The 25,352-nt window shown below is 41.4% G+C and overlaps 1 protein-coding gene and 1 long non-coding RNA gene across 12 annotated transcripts in view; both read right to left on the reverse strand.

Annotated features, from left to right (window-relative positions):
• The window catches only part of NCKAP5 (NCK associated protein 5), a 435,214-nt gene that overhangs the window by 320,719 nt on the left and 89,143 nt on the right, over window positions 1-25,352 (reverse strand). The window lies entirely within an intron of this gene.
• Window positions 1,459-13,128, reverse strand: LOC137858914 (uncharacterized). Its single transcript, XR_011098076.1, has 3 exons — window positions 12,925-13,128; window positions 7,577-7,646; window positions 1,459-2,383 (listed from the first exon to the last, which is right to left on the reverse strand). It is a non-coding gene; the product is annotated as an uncharacterized lncRNA (long non-coding RNA).

Raw genomic sequence — 25,352 nt, forward strand, 5'->3', positions numbered from 1 at the left:
TCAGCCCAGCTACAGACCTAGCTGGATTCTGATTCTCTGCCTCTGAGAGCAACACAGCCTTAAAATGTTTCTGACAGCTTCTTCTAAAGTTAGCCCATCAGTTGCCATCCATCTACATGTAACATTGGCAGCTGCAATGGGCTCCGCAGAGGCCTCAAGTAATTCTGCGCAGAACCTGTCCTCCTGGATAGAGGGGAAGAATTTATGCCCAAGACTGCTAATTTTGAGCACAGACACTTCTACATCCTCACAAACTATAAAAATCTAGGCTGCTGGCCAAATCAGTGCTTAGGAGGATGAGCAGGGAAGACTTAAGCAGCAATTCAAGGGAACAGAAACAACTGTGGCTCCCAAGGAAGAAAGCAAGAATAGCAAAAAGTATCAAAATACCATTAAATATTGAAATTCCGCTAGGTATTTTGGGGAAGAGATCGGTGGGGCTTTAGGGGACTGTATTTAGGGGAAGATACACTCGGTTTGTGTCCCTTGTCCTGTGTGATCTCATGCTAGGATAAGGAATGCCAGGTCCTACCCCCGAAGAAACTTCCCCTTTGCCAGAGGTCACGGTGTTTGCCACTTCTGCAGTCCCCTGGAGGCAAAGCCTCTTCACTGCCTCTTCCAGAGCTGCCAGAATCCATCACTGCCAAAGCTCTGCTCAGCACAGCGCTGGGGTGCAGGAGCAGAGGGAGAAGCAGAGGCTTTCCAGAGCAGACACCCAGGTAGCATCCCCCAGCCCTGGGACAGGTCATCTGTGCAGGCCTGGATTACCAGCTCTGCAAAGCCAGCAATGTGGATAACACAATGCCACGGTAGGATTAACACCTAATAATTTTGCTGTCATTTGCTATTGCATATTTCTAGAACTGCGATAATGCCCTGAAAGCTGCGTATCAGCCATTATTTCAGGGAAGGCTTTGTGAGAATTATCTCTTAAAGCGGAAGGTTTCTATAGAGTCGTTGTGCTTTAACTGTATGTGCTCACAGTCCAAGGTTCATTAATTCAATAGACAATTTATTCTTTTGCAAAAATGATACTCCAGAAGCTACTATTTGAACAGAAATAACATTTCACATGAAGCAGACTCCACAGGGAAGAGACTAACTACCAGATGTTTTATGTTCATTTAATAAATTTATGAAATTGCAAGCTTGACTGAAAAGAAATCTAAGAGAAAAAAAAAACTGTTTGGAGAACAAATGTTGCCTTCATATAGCTGTTTATCAATACCAACAAGACAGTGACACAGCACAGAGTTTAAATCTTTAACTGCTTAACATCTCCCAAGCAAAGATGGTGTTGTAATAGAGCAATGACCTCAGGATCTGTCCCCAGAGTTGAGAACAAAACAGAAAAAAACACAGGTTTGTCAACTTAAGGTTGTCTGCAAGTTAAAAGAGTCTTCTAAGCAAATCTTTGTTCATCTCCCTTGGGCAATAATGAGCTTTTTCTGCCACAAGTTTTCTAGTGTAGCAGTAAGAGGTAGATTTACTGCATTTAACTTTCAATTCTGTACCACAAATAGTAAAAAAAAAAAAAAATGATAAAACTTAGAAAAGAGCACAGCACAGCAGCCTTCTTCAGGCACATGGGAAGGATCTTCAGTGCAGACCCTGGGCCGAAGCTAGGATTGGCATCCCTGACACAGAATTCACCCAAATTGCCTCTGAGGTGCAGAATCCTTTAATGGGATGGGAGTAAAAAGCTTCATGAAGAAAAAAGATCTAAAATCAATTGAGTCAAAAGGAGAGGAATAGGTTTTGATCATTTGTGTGGTGAAGGTGAGCTGTGTCTGGTGGAAGTCCACACGATGTGCGCTGTGCTGACACCGTGTTTATTTATACACAGCATAAATGCTATCAGGGCTGGGGCTTCAGGGGACAGCTTTACCCTAACATACAGCATCCTTGCTTCATTCCTTTCCTTTTCATCAGGAAAGTATCTCTCCATGGGATAGGGGTTTTCTTATCTGCAGAGAACATGCAGAGCTCTCATACATCCCACTGCAGAGTCTTCAATAGTATTTAAGGGCTGATGTGGGGGTTTTGGGGGAACAACCTTCATGGAAGGGGTCAACATTATGACTCCAGCCATCAGTCTGGGAGTCACTCGGATAACTTCTTAGCACAGAGAAAGGCAGCGTGCCATTGCAACAGCACGCCCGCATGCACACGCACATGAATAAGACTTCTTTTGGCCCAAAATGTCTGGTCCAGATTTCAACTCCCAGGCTATTGGCTTGGCATCAGGCTGTCAGTCGTGCAGCCTGGGATGGCAGCCTTCATTCTCCTGCTAACTCCGTGCCTTCTGTTTCTAAGCAATGGACGCCGGATCCCTGCGGGAGTTCTGAATTGCTGGATGCACGTCAGGAACCTGGCAAAGGAACTTCAGGAGAGGGGTGGGAAGGAGTCATAAGAAATGATAAAAAATAAATTAGATGGATTTAAGTTTGATTCAAAAAGAAAAGCTTTTCTGAGTCCCAGCAGCTCCTGACTCACCGTTCCAGCCTGTACAGATATGAAAGGTGGGATGCCCAAACTCAGAGGGGGTGGTGTACACTATATAGGGACTATAACTAGCACAGGGCACTAGATAGCTGAAGCTGAAGCTATCCAGTCCCACAGGGACCAAGATTTCCTTTGGTTTGCTTCCACTTCTCCCCTCTGTATCCCTTCCCTTATTGCAACTGAAAGTGGGAAACCCCCAGGGCTGTGAGGAACCCAGCAGCCACACAGACACATCCCACAGGCTCGGGATACCAACCCTACACGAGCAGAGATTGTAAAAGCCAAGAGAACTTTCCCGTCTGCCATTTCCCAGCCCTCTTTTACTTCAGACTGTCACACACGGTGCATGAAGGATACCAGCAATGACACCGCTGTGTATTTTCCTCACTATGCAGTGTGTGGAGAATCACGTTTGTAAAACACACAGAAAGAGATCAGTGGGGTGGCACCACGTACCACACGTTCATTTGATTTTCACTTCGCTCTTAGACACTCAATATTTAAGCATTAACAGTCTAACGCATAAACTTTATGGATGGGTTCTCTTCAAATGAGACAGTGTCAAAGATTTTGTGCCAAAACGACTATTTTCTCCAGTAAAATTAAGTCCTTTACACTTTCATGCATGCCTTTTATGTATATGAGACCTTTAACCAAAACATATGCTTCTCTTCTGCAGAGTAATTTCTTCCTTTGTCAACAGTACATGCACTGACTGCTGAGTGGAGGAGAATCCAAAAATTTTAACTTCAGTTTTCGGCTTTCCTAACCTTATACAATCACTACAGTCATGTCTCACTTGCCAGCAGTTAACTCTAAATGTTTCTGCTTCCCTAGAGGGGAAAAAAAAAAAAAAGAAAAAAAAAAAGAAAGAAACAGAAGACAGAATAGAGCATTTCAAAAGAACTATCATAGCCATTAGTTCCACAAACACACTGCACCTAGCTCAGAACCAAATTCTGCCCTCAAAAAATAATGTGTCACTTACAATTATGTGTGTATGCACACAGAAAGTGATGGGGACAGGCAGAATGAGAGGACAGTGTAGCCCCCGAATTTTATAAAGCAACATATGCCTCAGGTGTTCAAGTGTCGTGGATATCCATTATACTGTTATCTTTGTTTAACAAGACTTTGTGTGTTTTGCAAATCGAGTTCATCAACAAAATGAACTAATTGTTTCACAGAAAAAGTTGGTGGGGGGTGCGTTGCCTTTTAATTTTAATTCAGATTGCTTCTACCAGCTCTAGCTGTCAACGCTGGTTAAAATAAAACAGGCAAGCAGGAGATCTGGACCATTTTTATCATACTTCATACTTCATATGATAAAATATGTATAACTCCAAAATAGTTAATAGAAATCTAGCACAATATTCATACATTGCAATTTCACTCAATGATTCACAGATATCCTTGATTCACAGATATCCTTGTGGGTTAAGTATTACTATTCCTGTTATATGGAAAGAATTGCTAGAAAGTCAGTGGCAGAATAAGCTCCTAGACTGTGTTTCTGTGCCCACCCCACTCGTGTCCTATAGCTCTTCTTTAAAGGAATTTCACAATATTCACAATATTTATGCCAGTTCTTCTAGGAAAAAGCAATTTTCATGTTATGTGTCAGTGGCACAACCTAACACGTCCCATAGTGGATACAAATATTGCAAAGAGAGCTGGGCAAGAAATGTCTAAGTGCACATTTTGTAACTTTTCCATGCTGAACTGGGAAATGACAGAGACCTTTCAACAGTTTTCATAGTAGATGAAGGAGGTAGATGGTTTGGGCATTCATCCGAAACATAAAAAAGCATGACTAAGCAGGTGCTGGTGTAGTCTGTCTTATTTCAGTCCAGGTTCTTTATCTCTGTCTTATTTAATTATAAACTGCAATATGAAAGATTTATCAGTTTAAAAAATAACGATCTGATACATTTCAGCAAGAAATGTCATAATCTTAAAACGGGCATGTTACTATGAAAAGTTAAGGAAAAACAAATGACTATCCCTTTTATTTTTCCTGACTGCAATACAAAGTGATAAAGGCACCCAGCTTTGACCCATCCCATGATCTGCATTGGTTGGGACAGTCCTGGAAAACAATTTCTTGCCCAGTTCCCCAGGACTTACTCGGAATGCTTCTCTGTCTTGGAAAATCCACAGCTAAAAATTAAACTGAGGACCAAGATCGCCTTGGTCTTTGACAGATCAATTTCAGATTTCCACTGGAATCTAAAAGCAAAAGCAAAAGCACACCCAACGTGTGGCAAAGATAAAACAAATAGCTCTAAAAATTGCTGGAGGATCAGCACAGCGCTGATAGAGTAGTGAATCAAAAGGCACACATCCTTTAAGGCTTCATGCTGACAGTCCTGCACTGAAGGCACGAGACAACTCAGACGAGTCACACTGTGTTACAGCATTTATCATAAATCAATGCTATTAATGCAAGCAGACAAGATAAGTCACTATCTGATGTGTTAGTCGAGAAAGAACAGGAAGAGACAGATTTTGTACAAACCAGTTGAACACAAAATAAATACAAAAGCATTTTTGTTCTTTGAAACAGCCCTCTTACTGGTGAAAAAAAACCATCACTATTCACATATCTTCAGAAATTCTTGTTCTGAAAGTAACATTTTGAATGTTATTTTCCTCCAGCCTAAAGGTCAAAGGGATTCTACAGGTGGCACATTCCTGCTACAACAACCACTCTGCCCTCTGCCCCGAAGTCAGGGGAAGGAGAGGAGCTCAAGGCAATGGGCTGCTGCATTAGGAGAGGATGAACCACTTCTTGCAGGGCTGCTCTTTTACCTACTCGTGCCTCCCTTCACACATCTTTCCTTGCGAATTTTCCACACTGCTTCCAGCGGCTCTTCATGCATTGCTGCCACGGGGGATGAGGAAAGTTTGCCCATGTGTCAAGTTATTGGCAGTGCTTCTGCCCATAAAGTCAGTGACGTACCGTAATGACACCCTGTCCTCCAGAGCACTCAGGCAAGACTGCAAAGCGCTTGAGGAAAGGTAGCAGCTCTTAGCCTCAAGTTACTGGTGAAGGAACTGAGACACAGCATTAGCCACTGTGAAAACGGAGCCATGAAGTGGAAGCAGCCACTAATTACTGGTTTCTCTTTTCCACCACTATTTTGTCCATCATCACTGAAAAGTTAGTTATGCCAGATCGTGCCTTCCCCAGCTGTTTGCTTACGCAGAAGAATAAACTGCTGCAAATCCCTTTTCCCTCTGAGAACCGACCCAGTGATATAGTTGCTTCATAACATTACTAGGCTGAAAAACAAGGAGTGAAACAATGAGAGCATGACACCTAAACCTGGTTCCTGATCCTTACCCCTCTCGAACTGCAGAAGTACTGGATTGCATAGGCAGCAGGGCCATCATTATCCCCAGGCTGACCTCCTGCGTAATGAAGGCCACTGAATTTCATTCGGTAACCGGGGTGGCGGAGGGAATTAATAAGGGGAGTTTGATTCTGCCTGCTGCAGGAGCTCTTGAGGCAGTAGGAGGTTACCAGGAGGGTAAGGTCATCCCTTCCGTGCTCCTTCCAGGCAGTGAAAGCTCCATTAATTCTGTACTCTCCAAATGTAAAACTTCCAAGTATGAAAATATAGATAAGCCTTTATTCTCATTTATAAACTCATTTAACAACTTTTCCAAGCTGTGTCTACCAGGACAGACCCATCACCCTAAAGCTACTGGCCAGCCATGCGGCAGACCTTGCTGAAATGTTGCCACTCTGCAGCAAACTCTGTGTTACTCACAGTCACAGAGAGTGGAAAAGTTCAAAAAATGGCCGAGGATGCACCACATACTGCCTTTTCTTACTGCTTTTTTCCAGGTCTGTAGTGGCCAGAAATCTCAGTAAGGAAGGGAAAGAAAACAGAAGAAAACAGCCTTTGAAAAGTTTAGCAAGGCATTTCTATCTCAAATACCAGAAAAATACTAGGAAAACATTGTATAAACTGTGCTTCTGGGATTTCTTTTGTCCTTATTTTACAGGGATAAAACTATGGTGAACGAGAGTGAAAAACTAGAACACACTAACAACATTAAATTTACAGGAGGGAAATCCCAGTAAAAATCACAGCAGGATCTTCTCCCTTCAAGCAAATTCAGACAGAAGTTGCCACACACAATGCAGCCCAGAACATGGCCAACCCATCAAATGATGAGATTCAGCACGAGCTGTAGAGAAGCTTTTAAGCAAGTGACCAGTAGCCCATTGCAACAGGGAGTACCCCCAGTTTCAGCCCTGTCCTGTGGAGCTTCCCCAGTTCCCACCTGAGGAGTTTCTTCTGAATCACTTCTCCGCGGGGACATTTGCTCCAGGAACAGCAGGAGAGGTCACTGCCCAGACACCCTGTGTGTCCCAAAGCTGCACTGCACATCCAGAAGAAGACAAGTCCATCATATATAAACACTGCCATCACTTCCTTCTTTATACATGCGGAAACTCTGCAACTTTAGGAAGGTTCAGAACAGTGCCTTTCCTCCACCCCTGCTGTGACGTGCGGGATGTATCCTGGGGATGCCCATTTGGCAGAAACCACCTTGGGTCAGTGGTTTATTAGCCATTTGTTTGCCATCTGAAAGACCCCACACAGACACTGGATGTTTTGTTTTCTTTTCCTGACTGCTTTCACATGTGAAGCTGCAAGGACGTGTCAATTGATCAGATGAAGCTACTGCACACTTAAACTCACAGCAAGCGTGCCAGGTGAGGAGTCCATGTAATCAGCTGCTTGGGTCAGTGCAGCTGCTGGCAACTTGTCGTCTGCTGGAAAACAGCCCCAGTGCTTAAAGGCTCCAATCCCACCCCATGTCTGCACCCCAAAATAAAGCTCCCCCTCCAGACTGCCCTTCAACTTATGTTTTGAAAAATTTCAGGATGACAGACAGAATTCGCAGCACAAGAAGTTTCCTCGCATGAACCAACAGTGGAATCAGAGTAAATAAGCATCACTCTGTCTCCTCTCTCCTCTACTGTAACCATTTTGTCCTCATTTGGTCCACAACAGGTTCCTCTACTGACAGCACGACAAAAGTCTCCACTGACCGTACCAGTTTGGGTTCCACTGTAGGTGCTCTGAATTGAAAGGCTCCAAGCTAGCACTCCATTATGCCACCTATAATGCATTAATATACATGCAATTAATTTTAAAAACTTTCCAGTTCTGAACCCAACTCATATACTTATAATAATTAAAATCTTCTAAAGTGCTGTACTTGTTGCATACACTTTGCCATTAGGTTTAAAATACAAGTGCTTACAGAATCGAGCTACGGCTGCAATTTCTCTTTCTGCATTTTCATCTTCCGCGAAGCTGAAGGGACAGCTTTTGTAGCAAGGACAGTCATTACATTTTTGAACAAACGGAGTTCATTCAGTGACAGGTTTATTGCTTGTTTGTCTCAGAAATATTTGCTACAATGGACATCATAGAAAATTGCAAGAAACTGAAATATTGAATGTAGTTTGAATTGCATTATATGGAATTCTACAGCTCAAATGGTATTTGATAAAACAATATTCTCGACTCAAATCACCGTGCCCAAGAAGGATGCTTGGGTCACTAACAAAAGCTGGATCTTATTTGTTTTCTGCCAATATTTTTGCTTGACTAAAGAAAGGCTTGAATCTTCTTGACATCATAATTTCATTGTATCCCAGGATCGGCACAGAACTGAATAACTCTGCTTGCTTGAGCTGCCAATGTTATTACTTTAAAAGTTTACAGAAGCAGGGAGTGCACTGTAAATTTGACATTCCTGTAGGATATAGAAATGTCGCATTTAAACATATCCCTCAAAATGCTTTTTCAAAATGGCAGGATTAGGGACAAAGGTCATGTTTTTGACATTATTTATAGTCAAGTTGCTCAGATTACTTATGGAAAAAGCAGCCATGAGACTTATTATACCCACAGCCACCCATCACTCAGATATATGTTATGGTGAAAAGATAAGACCAGCTCCGCTGGGGGGAATGAACTGAGATGAGAAATGCTGGGCACTGCATATGGCAGCATTTCAACCTGCAAACTCCCCAAACAGAGAGTTAAGAGTCAGCCTAAGGTCTCTCCCTAAGTACTGTGTTCTCCTCCCCAAAGCAGGAGACGAACTGCAGCCTGTGGGAGAGCTAAGTCAGGGAAGAGAGAATACAAACTTTAAACCAACAGGAGGTTTCAAGAGATGTGAGAGAAGTTAATTGTTTCCCACTAGAACATGAAATTTCTTACCTGACTCTGGAGTATGAAAAAGGAAAACTCTGAACGCTCTGTCCCTGTCCTATAATTCAGTATAATTTACCTTATCATTTCTACAGCATTCCTTAAAACTGATTTTAATGGGCACCTAAGCAGCACTGCTACATAAGCTCTTGAGAAGTATCAACAGAGCATGTTAATTTAATGCTACACTAACCAGCCTAATGTCAAAGCTCCTGGTTCAAATTTAAATATGCTTTCCCTCCTCTGGATCCTTCCTTACCGCTCATCAAGGATGAGCCTCAGTAAACAAACGTGTTATGTAAATTCCTCAGACAATCACCTGCATTTACAAGTTACAGATGAGCAAATCCTCTCCCCCATCCCCTCACCCCCAGGGGAGAGCCCCAGGCCCCAAGGCAGCACAGGGTGCCCAGCAGCAGCACGGCTGCTGAGAAGAGCTGAAGGAAAAGCCGAGGCACAAAGACCAGGCTGAGCCAGGGATGTGTAGGGAAGGCAAGTCAAACTCCATTCAAAACCACAAAATAACGAATTGTAACAGTATCTGACTTGAAAGGATTTTTTCCCCCCATTATTTTGTTCTGGAACTTGTAATAACCTGACATTTCTTAAAATACCAAAATTGAAGTACAAAGAGCCCAATTAAGTAATGCCGAGATTATGAAACAAGCCAGGTGCAGCACAAAAATTCAAATTAACGCTCATCGCAAGCTTCAAATCAAGTGTCAGTTTGCTCCTTTTTATTTTAATTTATTGTAGTCAACATTAGTTAAAGCTGGAGACATTTGTTCTCTTGCTAATGATACACACACAACTCCCACTTCCATCCCCCTGCTCCTTCCAATTAAGAACTTCTTCAGAACATTTCAGCTAGGAGGCTTATCTGGCACAGATTATTCACTGCATCATATGGATCCAGGTTCTTATGTCTGCGAGCTCTTTAGAGCAGCAATTTGTTCATTGTTTAGCATATTTTGCAGCGCGCAGTGCTAAATAAGCTTAGGGAGCTCTAGTCACTGAGGCATGTTTGCGCTGGGTGCATTCGGCGTTGCCTCGTGCTTTGTTGTTGGAGTCTGTGCAAAACCCTGCCTCGGTGCCATGAATAAAATCCTGGCTGCCTCTAAGTGGATCTGTTTCTTGAGGAAACCTTCAGACTAAACACACAGAAATTAGTGGATCTGAGAAGCTCTGTAGGTGGAAACAGCACACATTGTATTACCTCGCTGCTCCCTAAGTATACGAAATGAGCAGCAGCTCACTGCTTACCTCCCTGCACAGCTAATTGCCTTCCTTACCATGCTTCTGACACATCTTGCATGCACCCTGGGTGCATTTAACACCAACCGAGTAACAAAACAACACCAGTTCCTTCATGTGGGAAATTCAACACAGCTCACCCAAGTTAACCCTATTGCTTTTGCTCCTAACTTTTCAGCCTCACTGAAATACATTTTGAGAACTAAAAATACCTGGCATGGTTCCTCTGAGGAGCATGGAACAGGTTTCTGCCATCGATGCTGAGCATGGAACATGCAGGACTTTATAAAAGCCTCACATCTGTTAGCATGGACACCAGAGGGGCTGGACAGACCCAGTGGCTGCATCTTCTGGTCTTGAAATTCATTTCCAACAGACTGCCAAACATTTTGGTGTTTGAAAGCCCTATGTCCTCCATGAAAAATGTTTTCTTCCCAGAAAATACAGCATATGTCCTTGGTTTTGTTTAAATAAAGCTTTCTCACCGCTATCATTGTTAAGGGAACTGGAAATGGGCAATCAGTGCTCTGCACTCTTACAGGCTTTCCCCGAAGGGAAGGGAAATCCAACAAAACATTATCTTCCATCTCATGCGACTCTCATCCTCCCGGCTCACACATCGGAGACTGAGCAAGGGGTGTTTAGATAAGACACTGTAAGTGGTTACAGGGACTGTGTTGCCAATATTCCTGCTCTCAGCTGACAGGAGAGGACTTGTAATACCTGCAGGTTATAAGACTTCTGAACCCAGGCTGAATCCCTCCGATGGCAGAAAGGATACTTAAAGTGAACACTTGATTTCCACAGCTGCTACACAACCTAAGCAATCAGTTCAAACACTGAGAAAGGCTTAAAGTGCTTAAGCTATCAGCACTCCTTTCTCTGACAGAGACACATGAAAAACAGAGAAAAGAGTATGCTGACGAGATTTCCACTGAGGGAAAAAGCAATCTTACCAAGCTGCGGGGCCAGGCTCCTGCTTTCACTCAGACCAGCAGAAATCTGCAGAAACTTCACCAGACTGCCATTCACCAAACAGCATCGAGCCTTAAGCAGCCTTAGCCAAAGGAAATATTTCAGGTTTCTGGTCTCTTGACCTGATTTTAGTCATGCTTGCTTGATTGCTAAGCTCTTAATTCCAGCTGATACCAGGTTAGTATAAACTGAAATAGTTTGATTAGCATCGATGCCGATTTATACCACATAAGGGCTCGGTCTACTGGCTTTCTTAAAAGGCTTCTCAATTTACTCCAAAGCTTATGGGGGCAAAATCTTTACATTGGAGTTTCAAACTGCAAGCCTAATTTTGAAAAGGGGCTTGACAGAAAAGTTCTTCTCTAATATATAGATTAGAGGGGCAGAAAGTGTGCCAGTTGGCATTAAACTTCACTGTCCTCCCCTCCCTCTGCCTGTCTAATCCACCAGAACACTCAGCTTACCCTTTAAATAAACAAGAACCAGTTCAGGTTGCATATTTTATCTCACAATTGCATTTGGTGCTCCAAAAGCACATTAAAAGTGGTTTTAAACATATATATTGTATATGTTTATGTGTTCTCTATCTTCCCTGTAGGGATTGATACTTTCTTAAAATTTTACATATGATTATATATGAAGGAAAATAAGAGTAAGTTCAAAGCCCAACTAGTGTGCTTAGGACTTTGTATTTTAATAAGCATAACAGGCAATGATAAAAATACCTATCAGTCTCCAGTCCTAAAGGAAGAAAAGGATGGAAATTGCAAACTCAAACAGTCAAAACAAGGTAAACAAGAGTTAGGAGGCTTCCCCTTGTTTACTTTCAATGAAATTTGATACTTTTTCTACTTTCAAATATTTCAATATTTCAAACCCTTGTTTTGAAATTGGAAACCACTAACCCCAAACTTCTAGATATTAACACAGCTCCCAAAACACGTGTTAGGTTTTAATATTAATATGAGAAAAATCAACTTAACAATCATTTTAGTATTAAACTTACTTCTAAATCATGCACATTAAAACACTGAACACTCGCTCCTGAATATTTGTTCATATTTTAATCCTACAGGAATGATGAAATACAGATCAAAGAAGCTGCTTGTTTAGCCAACTACCTTAGTGAAAGGTAGGAACCAGAAAAGTAGAAACTCTCTCCCAGCTTTACAGGAGACCACGCTATTCCCTGCAGCAAGAGGTGCAATTATGGTCACCACTATTATCCAAGGTCAGAAAATTATTGAATACTATTAAAAGTTCATCCAAAGTACTTATACCTCAGTGACCTCCAGCGATCTTGAATTCCACTGGGTGACAACATATTGGCTTACTTATTGCCTCTTATTTGAGACGGGCCCCAAGCTAAACTTATTAAGAAGTGTTCGGATCCAAGGATTTGAGTCGACACAGTTTTAATTCACAGCAGTTCTTTCATTTCAGAAAGTGTCTTATTTCCTTCTCTCAGGCATCTGGGAGCACGCAAAGCACAGGGAACACACTTTGCTAAAAGCCCAGGGAACAGCATCATTAACCTTGATGCTGATTACACCTCCTGCCTTTGGACTGTGGGCTGCCACTGCAATAAATACCAGCAGCCAGTTCTACAAACGGAGCGGGCACATTTACAATCATTAATGATATTGTAGCTCTGTAAGGTAGGCTGAGACCTCCAAACCCATCACGGAGTTGGGTGCAACGGGCACGTTGAAACCCGGATGCTGAGTCAGTGCTGGCCAATGGGGCGGGTGCCCCAGCACCACCCCTCCTGCCACAGCTGTGCCAAATGAGCTTTGCACGTGGGAGCTGAGCTGACAGCACGGCTGCACAGAGCCACGCAGCCATGCCAACAAAATTCAGTGCAAAAGGGATTAAAGTAGAGCCAACATTATCAGCAGGAAATTATTTTTCAGTACTTGCCTATTTTAGTTTTTTAAAACCTCACCTTTTTCTGGCTGCATCATGTTATTAAAGCACAAGGGTTGTGAATGCACCGAGACTACCCTGAATCCAGGTTCCAGTTGGTATAACTCCCTTCAACAGCAGCTCACATCTGTGGGTGACACTGGGGACATGCTGGGTAAGAAAACCACAGCCTGTGTTGGACTTCCCTTTCCATCACCTGAAACTGGTCCTGACCAGCTGTATGGAGTTGGCCCAGATAGCAGCATCACATCACCAATGAGGGGCAGATGAGTCAGCATCCTTCTTACAAAGAGCTGATGTTGTTACAGATGAGACAATAAGATATACAATACATCTTAACAGCTCTAGGAGTGCTGTAACTGACCTTCTGTCTTGTCCATCTTCCTCAAGAAGCTAGGGCAGAGTGCATATGGACCAGCAGCAAGCATCTTTTCAGTCCTGTCCCATCCCAACACGCTGCCTTCCCATGCCTTCCACTTTAGGCAAATGGAAAAACACTGAAAATGTATTTACCATCTGGAAGGAAGAACACTGCACGTTTCTCTTCTGAAGAAGGATCTTTCAGATACAAAGAAGTGTGAAAAAGTTTTAACTGCACTTACTGTAAGTTTTTAATTAGTTTTGACTTTTTTTGAAAGTTCAGAGTTAGTGCTATTCCTGTATTCATAAAATGTTTAAAATTATCTCACAGTCCTGAAATACTTAAAGGATTTATTTTTTAATTAATCTTAATGTATAAATGAATTAACTAATATAATTGCTCATTTCAGAAAGTTAATTCTGTACTCAAAAGAGTAGATGCTATAATATCAGTGCCACATAAACTATTCTTTACAGATATTAAAGTAGCTGAATCCCTATTTTAATTGTCAAATCCGGATTAGGAAAGTTTTTGGCCATGAAGAATACTTTGATCTGTGTGTAATTACAAATCTTTACGTTGGCATGGTTTGCACTTCTGCAGCTAGCATTTCCCTGCCAAATGTGTCTTTGTAAATGTAACGTCTAGGTAGGTGGAGGTTTAATGGCTCAGACCTTCAAAGGAACTTATGGAGTCTGAAAGTTTCCAGTGTCCCACTTGATGGGATCTGTGTTTCAGATTTCCAACATTTCTGCAATCTAGGTACCCAAAGTTGAATGCCCCAAAGTTTAACCAAAGTTTAAACAAAGCTCCATTCAGAAATAATTCCATGCCTTGCATAGGCGTGGTGTGCCGATACCTCAGCATGTTTAATTGTGTGTCCCTTAGCTGCTGAATCTTGCACAAACTTACCAATACCGTGTAGCAGCCAATCTGGGAGGCTGGGAGGCAGCTACTGCAATAATTCAGCTTGTGCCGTTATCCAGACATAAATCAAACCCTCTGTATCCTGCTGAGACAGCAAGACCCAAGCTTTGCTGAATCCCTACACTGATAAAAAAAAAAAAGGAAAAGGAAAAAAAAAAAAGCCCTGACAATGTAGTTGATGTGGTACTCAAAGGAGAGCTTGAAGTCGCAGATGAAACCAAGATTACAAGGTGGTTGGAAAGTAAATAACAATCCCATCAAACAGAACCACACATGGAAGGGGGTTAGGAGGAACCTGCTGCTTAGCCAGTGACAGCCCGTGTGATTCAGTATCACAAGACAATCCAATTTACAAAGACAAAAAATGAAAGAAAAGTCCAATCCAATCCTCGGTAACAGCAGGAGAAACAGATACGAGGTATGAGGAGAACTGAAAGCGTTTGAGTCAAAATAGTTATGGAACAAATACAGGATGTTAGCTTGGTTATTGGCTAATTTAGACACACGTACATCAGGAACAAGTCCATTGACGTTCCTGGAGTTTACACAATGTAAAAGGCACACAAGTGAAATAAAGAAGCAGACACCTGCAACGTCAGATTCTGTCACCTTATGGAGTACGCATTTTTCTGTCTGAGATATCTGTCTAATCAGTGCCACTGAGGTTTCTGCTTTGTGGAATAATGTAATATATAGACTGGCTGAAGCTAAAAGCATCATCTTGTATATCTTTAGTAAAGCTGGTCAGGTTTTTTCTATCTGAATACTCTTCAGGAGACTACAGTTTCTACAAGAAAAAGCAGAATTTTTGAAAGAAAATGCCAACATCATTCTTAAAAATCAGATTTCCTTTAAGATAACAGAAAATGTTTAATTTTGGGGGTAATCTGTATGAATTAACCCATACACGTCTACACAAACCCTTTCTTAAAATGAGTCATAAGGTTTGGGGTTGGTTTCCCTCCAGACAGAGCACCTCAGCAGATGACAGCTGCGTAACCTGTGGCTGCATGCGTGCCATGGGGTGGCTGTGCAGCAGGGAACACAAGGTGGGGAAATGGCAACTCTCTGAAGGCATTGCAGCTAGACTGGGAAGAAAGTAAAAACACTTCAAAATTCATTTTAAGAGGAGACATATTAAAAATTTCTAAGTAAAAAACAACAACAAAAACAAAAAAACAGTTCTAGCTGAAAAGACAAATATCAAAATAATTAATCAAATTTTGCAGGATGGAAATACCCATTCTAATTATTTCTAATTTCTACTTTCTACTTTCCAACTTCTGATTTCCAATTTCAAATGCTGTCCAGGTCCGATGCGTAACTCTCAGAGGCATTTTGCATTGCATCTAGAGGAGTCTCTTGATTAAGGCTCGTTTTCCAGTAAAGATCTTTGATAAACGGGTATATTTGAACCTTCTTACAAATTAATGGAAGCAAAAGTATTTTCATTAAGAGTCAGATCTTGCTTTTTTTTTTTGTTTTTTTTTCCAATAGGACTGCAATTCATGCTTTAAAGGCAAACAAGAAGTAATTCCTACTTCAAAAAACTGTTTCATTACACCAGTGAATAATATGCAGGAGGCAAAAACAGACTGGTGGGATTTTGGAGGGCCATGTACCACATGCATACATCACCAAAGATGCATAGGAGCTTTCTGAGCAGTCATACTTTGGTTTTGGATTCAGTGAGAGAAACCACTACCCTGAAACACGATCACATTGCGAGTTATCTTTGCCAAAACTCATAAATTCAAGCAAAGGGAAAACATATTGGGTGTCTGGAAACAGTGGAGGTAATTTTTCCCCTTGGACCTAGCAGAGGTTTTCACTATAATGAAAAACTCTGAGGCATAATTACAGAAATACGTTTTCTAGAAATGAACTGAGAAAGTGTTTCCCAGCCCAAATTACTTGGGTCTGCTTTGTACGCTAGAAAAAAAATACCCATTGACATCACACAAACTCTTTGGATTTACACTATCAACTCCTCATAATGCCAGATGTTGATACCCAGAGTCACTCTAAAAGCTTTACGGTGATCCTAGATCACTTCCTATCTGGGTCAAATGAGGCCCTAAAAACAAAAAGCAGAGAGGCAAGCTCCAAGACACAAGAACAGAAGTAACGAGAAAACAGCAGCAAAGCCAATCACAGCAATTAGAGCTCGAGGAGCACTCACAGAGTACCTAGAACAGCAAAATGTCTGGTTTCAGAGCACCTGAATGTCCCTGAATGTCCCTGCCTCCAGGGGTGCTGAGCAAAAGCCATATCCGAGTCACACTGCACCGTTCTGGGTAGCTCTGTTCACAATATAAAGCAGAGTATTTTCAATTTGAAACTAACTAACATTATAGCTAGAGAATCAAATGAGCCAGAAAGACAAGTGAATATATATATATTTTAGAACAAAACCCAGGATATTCCAGCTGGGACCAAACCAAGTATCAAAATCTCAGAATTTCCCACATAGGCTGGAAATGCAGACAGTTCAAAATCATAGTTTTGATTCAAGGCTATCCCACAATCATTGCGAGTAGCTGGACAAAATACACAAAACTTGAGAACACCAGGGAAACCTTTTTTCATTAACCATAGTATTTGTAAAATAAATCTACCTGGACCTAGGATTTCTATCCCTTTTGCCCTTTTTATGGTTGCATGGACACAACTCCATGAGAGAAATGCAGATCCTCCCAGGGATGTAACAATATTGAAAATAGGACATTTGAGAGGATGCCAGGCCATGACTGAGCCTGCAGGAGGTAGATTCGCTGCTCGTACTCAGTCTCGCAGGGCAGGGAATTATATCAACACCATAAAACAACACAGGACATAATTCCTCGCTCTCTTCTCCCCGGGATTGTATTCAAGCAAAATCAGGCAACTGTGAGAGACAGAGGAGACCTGTCCTGCTCAGGGTGTTATGTTTAATTGCTGAAGGCAAGAAGCATTTTTAAAGGTTTGTCAATAAAATCCCTATTTAGTTAACCCCAATCTCCTCAGATCTCTTGTTACAGACAGCCTTCTGCTCTCAACATCTGGGCAGGCAAAGCCTCCAATTACACTGCTGGATTTGGTAGCTTAATAGACCCAGATAAGGGCCCCCCGGTGTATCCATTTCCCTTGGTAACAGCTTATCTGCAGCCAGCCCAACGATACGCAACCTTTATGCCCCGCGACCTTTCCTTTTCTGTGGCTGGGCCTGCATCTGCCACAGCCACTCCATAATTTATGGGGAAGGGGCAGGGGGCAAGGAGAGAGAGGCCTGGTAGCACGGCCGGGACAGGCCTGCACCACACGGGCTCTTCCCTCCTCACCCTGAGGGGCAGCTGAGCTAGGGGCCCGGTGGTAGCCACCCCCAGGGCCCAAACACCTGAGCTGCAGGCTGCAAATTGCCCCATAGCCTCCAAATCCTGGCCCTTAATCCAAACCTGCACACGTCCTTGGCTGAAGGATGCTGAGAAATCCTGCAGAAGTCAGCTCAAGGCACACACACACACTGTTTCTCCCACGCTGAGGTGAATCCACAACCGCATTGCTGTGAGCTCCCTTCCTCCCTCCCCTCAAAATCCATGCAGACATTTGTCTTGTCTTCTCCTTTATTTTCATTTTCAGCTCCTCCTTTGCAATCAAATCAATTTCTTTAAAAGGTTTTTTAAAAGTTATCTAGGATTTAACGTTTTCATGTTGAAAGTCTGACAGGGAATTTGCAGAGACCCTGTTGTAACACAGGCTGATTTCTCCTGCTTCTCTTAAAGGCCACAGAATTTCATTGCCCTCTGTTTTTCTCAGCCCATCTGTCAGCTAATTTGCAGGAACTAGTTAAATCACCTCTTCTCCATACTTCTTTCTCAGTTTTCCTCTACTTTTGCATCGAGTTCTGTGACAATGAACAAGGGCAGATCAGCTACAGAAATTTCTCTTCAAGCTTTCATTGTAACCTTCGAGTCTCATGTTTGTAGCTTGAAGTTTATGTGCCAAAGACGGGAGAAAGCACAAGCCAGCAGTTTGTCAAAGCATGCTGTCTTGGGATTTGTGCTCTGTTTCAGCTGTCACCGTGTCACCATATATATGTATCGATGCAACTTCTGATGTGCAGCAACAAATGGTAAATAATTCCCTTCTCCAAGTGCACTTCTGGCTGTGTTGGTGTCAGTGCTTTTCATCAATAAACCACTGAGGCATCTTCCAGCAGGAATATTGTTCCAGCTGTTGTTCAGGAACAACATGCTCCATGCACCGTTTCCTTGGTTTGAATGCAATATATGAGGCTTTTACTTTTTCTCTCTCTTCAGGAAACATCCTATCTGGCTTGCTATGCAAGTACTGCTCGCTGTTTATCCACATCTCCAGCTCCTGAAAAGGCTTGCTGGTTTCTGTTGGTGTAAGTTAGTTTTAATTGAAGTAAGAGGTCACTACCTGTATCACTCCAAGCAGGGATTCCAGCTCTTCCTGGGGTGCTGGCAGACAACAGAGCTGCTTCTTCCCATTAGGCCTGACGCTTCCTTTTCCTCAGAAAATTCCAAGTGCGCTGAGTCCCTATGAACTTGCAGCCCTTGTATTTTCTGTCTTACCTCATTAGGCTGCTCCAGACTCCAAGACATGCACTTACTCTAACTGCCTGCCACTGGGACACCCACTGCTTTGCACACTTGGGTTTTGAACCTCTTCCTCAATGAAATCCCAAACTGACATCTCCACGACTGCTACACCACCTTCCATCTCACTTGGTGATACCGGTCACTTTATGCTGTCTTTATCCAAGCTGATGTAGATTTTCTTCTAGTACCTTGGACACACTGCCATGCTCATAAATGATGCCCTTAAATTACCCATGCAGACCACAGCGTTTCCCACAGCAGTGCTAATGGTACGCTGCTGTCAGTAAAGGCATTCCTGCCCCACCAGTGGTTTCTCCATTCTTGCCAGCTGCTGCTGTGAACTGCTCCATTCAGATGGTTCTTTTTGTTTGTGTTTTCTAGTCCTTGACATTCCAGAATTCTTTTTCTGATTAAAATTAATTAAAAATGCAAATGCAGATAAATATATGCTACTGGCAATACATTTAGACAGCTCAGTTTTTGCAAAATCCTGGTGCATGCCCAGTGCCATTAAGCACAACAATCTGTTCTTACTCTCTTCTTCTGTCTTTACACATTCTATAGACCCTAGGATTTTCTTTTTATATGATGTTTCAAGCAAATTACAGGGCTGTATATTATATAGACAGCTAATAGCACTTTAGTTTATGCCTTTAAGGCTGCATTTGCCCAGTCTGCGGAGTGATGTCCTTACTGGCAGATTCGCAGAACAGTGCAGGCATCACTAACGTCGCCATAAGGAAAAGACTTTCCCAATATTGCCTTGGTAATTCAGTTTACTGAGTCCTTATGTCAGTTCTAAATTTTAAGGTTTTCCCTATGAATGTGCAAACATTAATCTATTAAGTTAGTACCACTTCATGGACTTCATTGCTGTTCTCTTCTGCCTTCTACCCCCAAACAACACTCTTGCTGACTTCATTAAACTGTTCTCTTTGACATATGCTCTTGCTGTATGCACTGAATGTTATGGATGTTTAACTTTCTTCTCCAACACGTAGTGAAAACTGCGTGCTTGAGGCTCACATTCTGCATGTTTTTTCCAGTGCTGCACCATGCTTTTGCAGTGCCTGACTGCCCTTGGTTGATCCTTTTCTTCTGATGCTGAATGCAAGCAGAACTGAATAAAACTTTAATTCACACATACAAAAAAATCCAAGTTTTGAGAGCACTGAAAGTATTTTCAGATTCATATGGAATTTGACAGCAGTTTTAGGTGGAAAAAAATGTAATCAGGGTGCAAATGTTAAAACATTAGCGAGCATCTGACCAGTAAATATTTTTAGTGACACCTTTCACTTCCAAATGCTGGAATATGTTATGCTACATAGTAACGCTAGACAAATTGTGAGTGTCACAGTCAACTAGTAAAAAGGTCAGGGCTATTCTCTTCAGCGGATTTAATTCCTACACATGAAGAGTCCCCTCCATGCGCTGCTGGTGCAGCATTCTTCACAGCTTTGGCATAACGTTGTTCTCTCTGTGGAACCTTTCATCTGAAGAAACTGAAGCAAGCTGCAGACACATGCTAATAACAGATCACTCTCAGAATACTTACAAGGTAAAAAATATATATATATATAATCTCCAGTTTATTGATTAGCAAACTGGGTTAGCGATTTGTTGGTGATGACGGATTTGGGATTTACACCCCAAATTGGTGGCTCCCAGCCCCAGGCATTGCTCACAGATAACGTGCACACTTCTCAGCAAAGGTCTCCAATACAACTAAGGGATCTTGTGCATGATGCTAATGCAACTGTGGGCAGGCTGGATGTAGGTAGTACTCCCATCCCCATGTACGATTCGTTACATTACACTGCTACCCTTATTACAACCAAGTGCTGTCATTAAAGCTAATGCTACAGAGACCCACGGGAGCGTGTGACCAGAATGAAAGAAGCAGGGCACAGTTCATGAGCCACCAGAGAGGCACATTCCTGCAGCTTGCTTTCAGAAGTAAAACCCTCATTTTAAATAAAACAAAAACTTTTACTTTGATAAATGCTGGCTGCTTCTAAAAGATATTCTGTTCTCAAATCTCCCCGGCAAAATGCCACCACAGTTGTAAGGGCCAACCACGTGTGCAGTCAGGCTGGGAATTATCCACACAAATAAAGAGCACAGCTTGAAACATCGACTTTTTCCTGATCAAAAGGGTCTTGGAGACAACTGGACAGTTTGGATCAGGCAAAGGATAGGGCTTTTATTTTTTTCAAAGAGTGCCCCAGTGAACAGAGTAGCCAATGTGGCCCTGGTGGCAGCGATATGCTGTAACACTCTCCTCCTCCCACACAAGTTATTGAAAGCTTGGCTTTGGATCTGTTTGTTGGTATTTTTTTTTTTTGCCTTTATTATTTATTTTTGTTGAAGAAATTCTGTAAGGGAAATGTGATATACAATCAACCCTTTCATTAACTTTTTTAATAGCATTCCCTGTCTAAGCTGCTTCACCCCTACATACCAAGTAATAAATTGCAAATGTTACCAAAGAAGCATTGTCACCCAAAAAGTGTCTTCATTATACCAGTACAAAGGAACTGTGTGCTGTGATTTTGTTAAAATCAAAATATAAAATAGCATTAAATGTACTTTTCTGTGTTCCCATATCTGTTTTCTTTATGTACTTTAGTCTAAAGTGAAAAAACAATGCATATCCTTTTGCATCTTGTTTTTACCTAGTTTCATTCATTAGGGGTTTTCAACTATATATGCTGAAATGAAAGATTTAACATGGAAAAATTATTTATGAAAAATTTTACAATCATGAAATATTCACATTACTTAACTTTGTAAAGCTGTTCTTTTTAACAAAACCTAAAGAATTTAGGGATTTAAGCTGCATGATAAGGTACAATGCTCTTCAGAAAGATCTGTTTCTTTTTTACTAGTTATATTTCCATTCTAAATAAAAACCAATCTGACACTGTGGTAGGTGACAGCTAAGCAATATGTTGCAAATAAATATATTTTACCACCATTACAATTTTTGTGATTTATTTTAATTCCAATCAGATGTACTTCAGCAATCATTGTAAAGGCTTTGGCCTCAATTTCTATACACAGCAATCCAGAAGAGCATAAGCTTCCACCTTTTTCTTTGATTGTTGTCTATCTTATCATCTTATAACTGGTTCACGTAGGGTAAAATATATTACTTACTAATGCCATAATACATTATGGGACAGAGATCCATTATGTGGAACTCAAAAAGAATCAAAGATCTTCTTTAGTCCTCCTAATTCGTGGCGTTCTGTTTATAAGCAATTTGCATAAGACAATTTCTAAAACTAAAACATAGTAGCATCACTTTTACAACAGATGAAAACAAGAAGTTATTATAAAGTTATTTTAAAACTGTAAAAAGTATATCCTTCTTGTACGGTGTGTTTCCATTTTAAAATGTCAGGCAGAATATGAAGATAAATTGCAAATATATAATTTTCTATAACTGATCTTATAGGATTACCTGTATGAATTGTTAAAAAGTTAAAATTTGTTATTGCTTCATCTAAACATAGAGCTATAAAACATCATGGTCACTGCAGACTTCTTTGTCTGTGAATGTAAATGAGCATCTTTGTGTAAAAAGGTTCTCCAATACTGGGATCCTACAGAGCGATAAGAGCCATTAGCTATAGTAGGGATTTCAGGAGAAATAGGTGTGATATTATGACTAAATGCTCATAGGAATCTAATTCCATCAGAGCAAACAGAAAGTCTCCCCTTTGACCTGAACGGTCGTTGAATTGATTCCTCTGCTGGATGACATGAAAAGTCAGATCAAAGGTAGGATTCTGAATCTTGTTAAAACACACGGCTTCAAACTACTTACTTCCTGCAAAGCATTAATGAAAATACCCATTGGGCCCGTAACCAATCACTGAAAAAATACATCCTATGATGCTCATCCTATGAGCATATATGTGCATTTATATTTTTTGCTTTTTAAAAGGTTTATCTGCCCTCATTTTAAAGCTTATTTCCCCCAGACACAAGCTGGAAAGAGGAACAGTAGTACACGGAACAACTGTGAACTCTTCTCCTTTATCTGAGGTGATCAAAAAGCAGTTACTGTGCCTGTGTTGTAAGGAAGAGTGTTTTAATGTCTACGAAATTTCTCACTGGCATATCATTTGAAGGATCTGGTTTCTGAAACTGATCCACATCATTTGAAGCCTGACATTTGCTGTTTGATGGGCTAGACCTGAATACAGAACACTCTGATGAAATTCATATTCATATTTCGAAGGCCCAGATACATATTCTAAGCAGGTGGAGGCCATCTCTATTGTTTAGAAACATCTCTTTCCTCTCCTCCCACTTCTTTCAAATAGCATCATTGCCTATATACTCAGAATCTAAGAGATAAGGGAGGCAGAGGGAATTTTTTGGCTTTAAGTATCTCTGAACAATTCTTGTAGATTATATCACGGCAAAAACATTCTAGAAGAAGAGTACAGTCTGATACAGATGGGAAAAGCAGCAGAGCCAAGCAGGGTGGGGAATGTTATCAGAAATGCCTATTTGTAACTCATGGTCCAGAATACAAAAGCAGAAATGTGTTTCATTTAAACACGCAGAAATCAGAATTCTTTCAAAGATACGAGAATGCTGGAAGACTCCACCAAACAAGGGCAAGCTATAGTTTACAAGCAAATCCGAGCCAAGATTTCAAGCAAAGTGTCCAGCCCTGAATACTTGAGAGGTTAAACACAACACCTTTGGGAAAAGACACAAGAAGAAAGAGATGCGAAGACTTGAGGGGGCAGGAGCAGGAGTAAAACATAGCACTTGGATGGAATTTGGCAACAGGAGTAACGAAGACAGATATACGATATGAAGGCAACAATTAAGAAGTTACAGACAAAGGTAGGATAGAACAGGAAATTGGGGAAAATGAGAGGAGTGCTTCGTTTTGCCTGGTTGAATTTCATGGGACGGGATATGTAGTGTGAATTACTAACGTGCTGCTGAAGGCACTCATATCTCAAAATGTCTCTATCAGTTTGTTAAGAAGTAATAGCTGGCAGTTAACTATGAACAGTGGTCATGTGTTTCTAATTAAATTTATGGATGACACTCTTTAATCTAGTTATATGTAGTCTATTCAATACAAACTTTCAATGGACACTGACCTGTAATATACAAGTACTAAAAATGCAAGTTTGCACTGACAAACTATGGAGGCAAGCATAACCTTTAGCTGTCACGGGCAGAAGAAGCCACTGTAAAAAAATGTGTGTCAGCCTGATGGTATGATAGGTTTATATGTTCAAAACATACCACGAAATAACACCCCTTTCATCTTTCCCTCACACATTTCCTTCCACACCTTATCACAACATGGGTTAGTCGAAGACAAATCTGGCATGCGCTGACATAGATGCACTGACCTCAAGCCAGCACCTGAATGCTGGTTTTAAACTGTGAGCAGTCTCCCACCCTACTTACCACTTGCCAAAGAGTAGGGAGGAAACATCACCTTTTCTTGGAGTCACAGGCTCATTTTTTTTTCCTCCACAAGGAGCATTTTAATATGCAGACAGCATTAATTACTACACAAAGCACTTTTCATGGTGTTACACCCACAGTATTCCCAACGACAACAATAAATGTCTCTCTCTACTCCCCCCTTACTGATGCGAAAGGGTAAGAATTAAGCACGGAGCACTAACCTGGCTGTAAATAAACCCAAATTAGCACTAGATGGGTTTGGAAGCCAGAATTACCTAGTTCCTTGTTCCCATCCAGACAGCAGACCATGCTGTCACCTCAGGGAAAAGATAATTCCTGTCTTAATACATGAAGGAAAGGCTGAATCTAGCCTATCATCCCAGCAAAAACAGTACTGATTTGCCATACTAAGCATCATCTTTGTGCAAAATTCACAACTGCTGGCATTCCCATTAGCGTTCACTACCCAGTTTCCATATTGCTGACCCCCAGAAACCAAACGCAACTCTTGCTGCTCCCAGTGCCAAACCTCCCAGCTCCCAGCACTTCCAAGCATCAGCCCAGCAGTACGAACACTTGAAAAAAGAGGCAGCTCTGTTAACAAAAGCTAAGGACACACTTCTTCTGCAGAAGACGCTGTCTATGGAAGTCAAAGAGATGGCATGGGCTTCCTCAGAGCTCTTAGCTTTGCTTGTTTCAGTGTTTGTTCCATTAATAGTCCCACTAGCACGCTGAGTACTTGACTTTGGTATGTTTATCCTCTCACACAACTGTTCAACATCTTTGAGCATTTTCCAGTCATGTATCCGTAGTACAGCTATAAAAACTCCTTGTTAATCTCAATCATCATTTGAAAACATTACCTACATGTAAATATAAATCTAGAATATAATCCCAATAAATTCACATCCTACATATATCAAAAACAAGCACTTTACAGCATATGGCATTTACATTTCACTTTCAGGTGATATTATAGTAGTTTATACATTCACTATGGTGAACAATTTTTTCCTGGTATCCTCAACAAGTATTTCTGATTAGATGACCTCAGCTACCTACAGCTCTCATACACTCAGTATAAAGAAACAGAGGCTT

The sequence above is a fragment of the Anas acuta genome, chromosome 6 (genome assembly GCF_963932015.1).
Source record: "Anas acuta chromosome 6, bAnaAcu1.1, whole genome shotgun sequence".
In the NCBI taxonomy this organism is placed as follows: domain Eukaryota; kingdom Metazoa; phylum Chordata; class Aves; order Anseriformes; family Anatidae; genus Anas; species Anas acuta.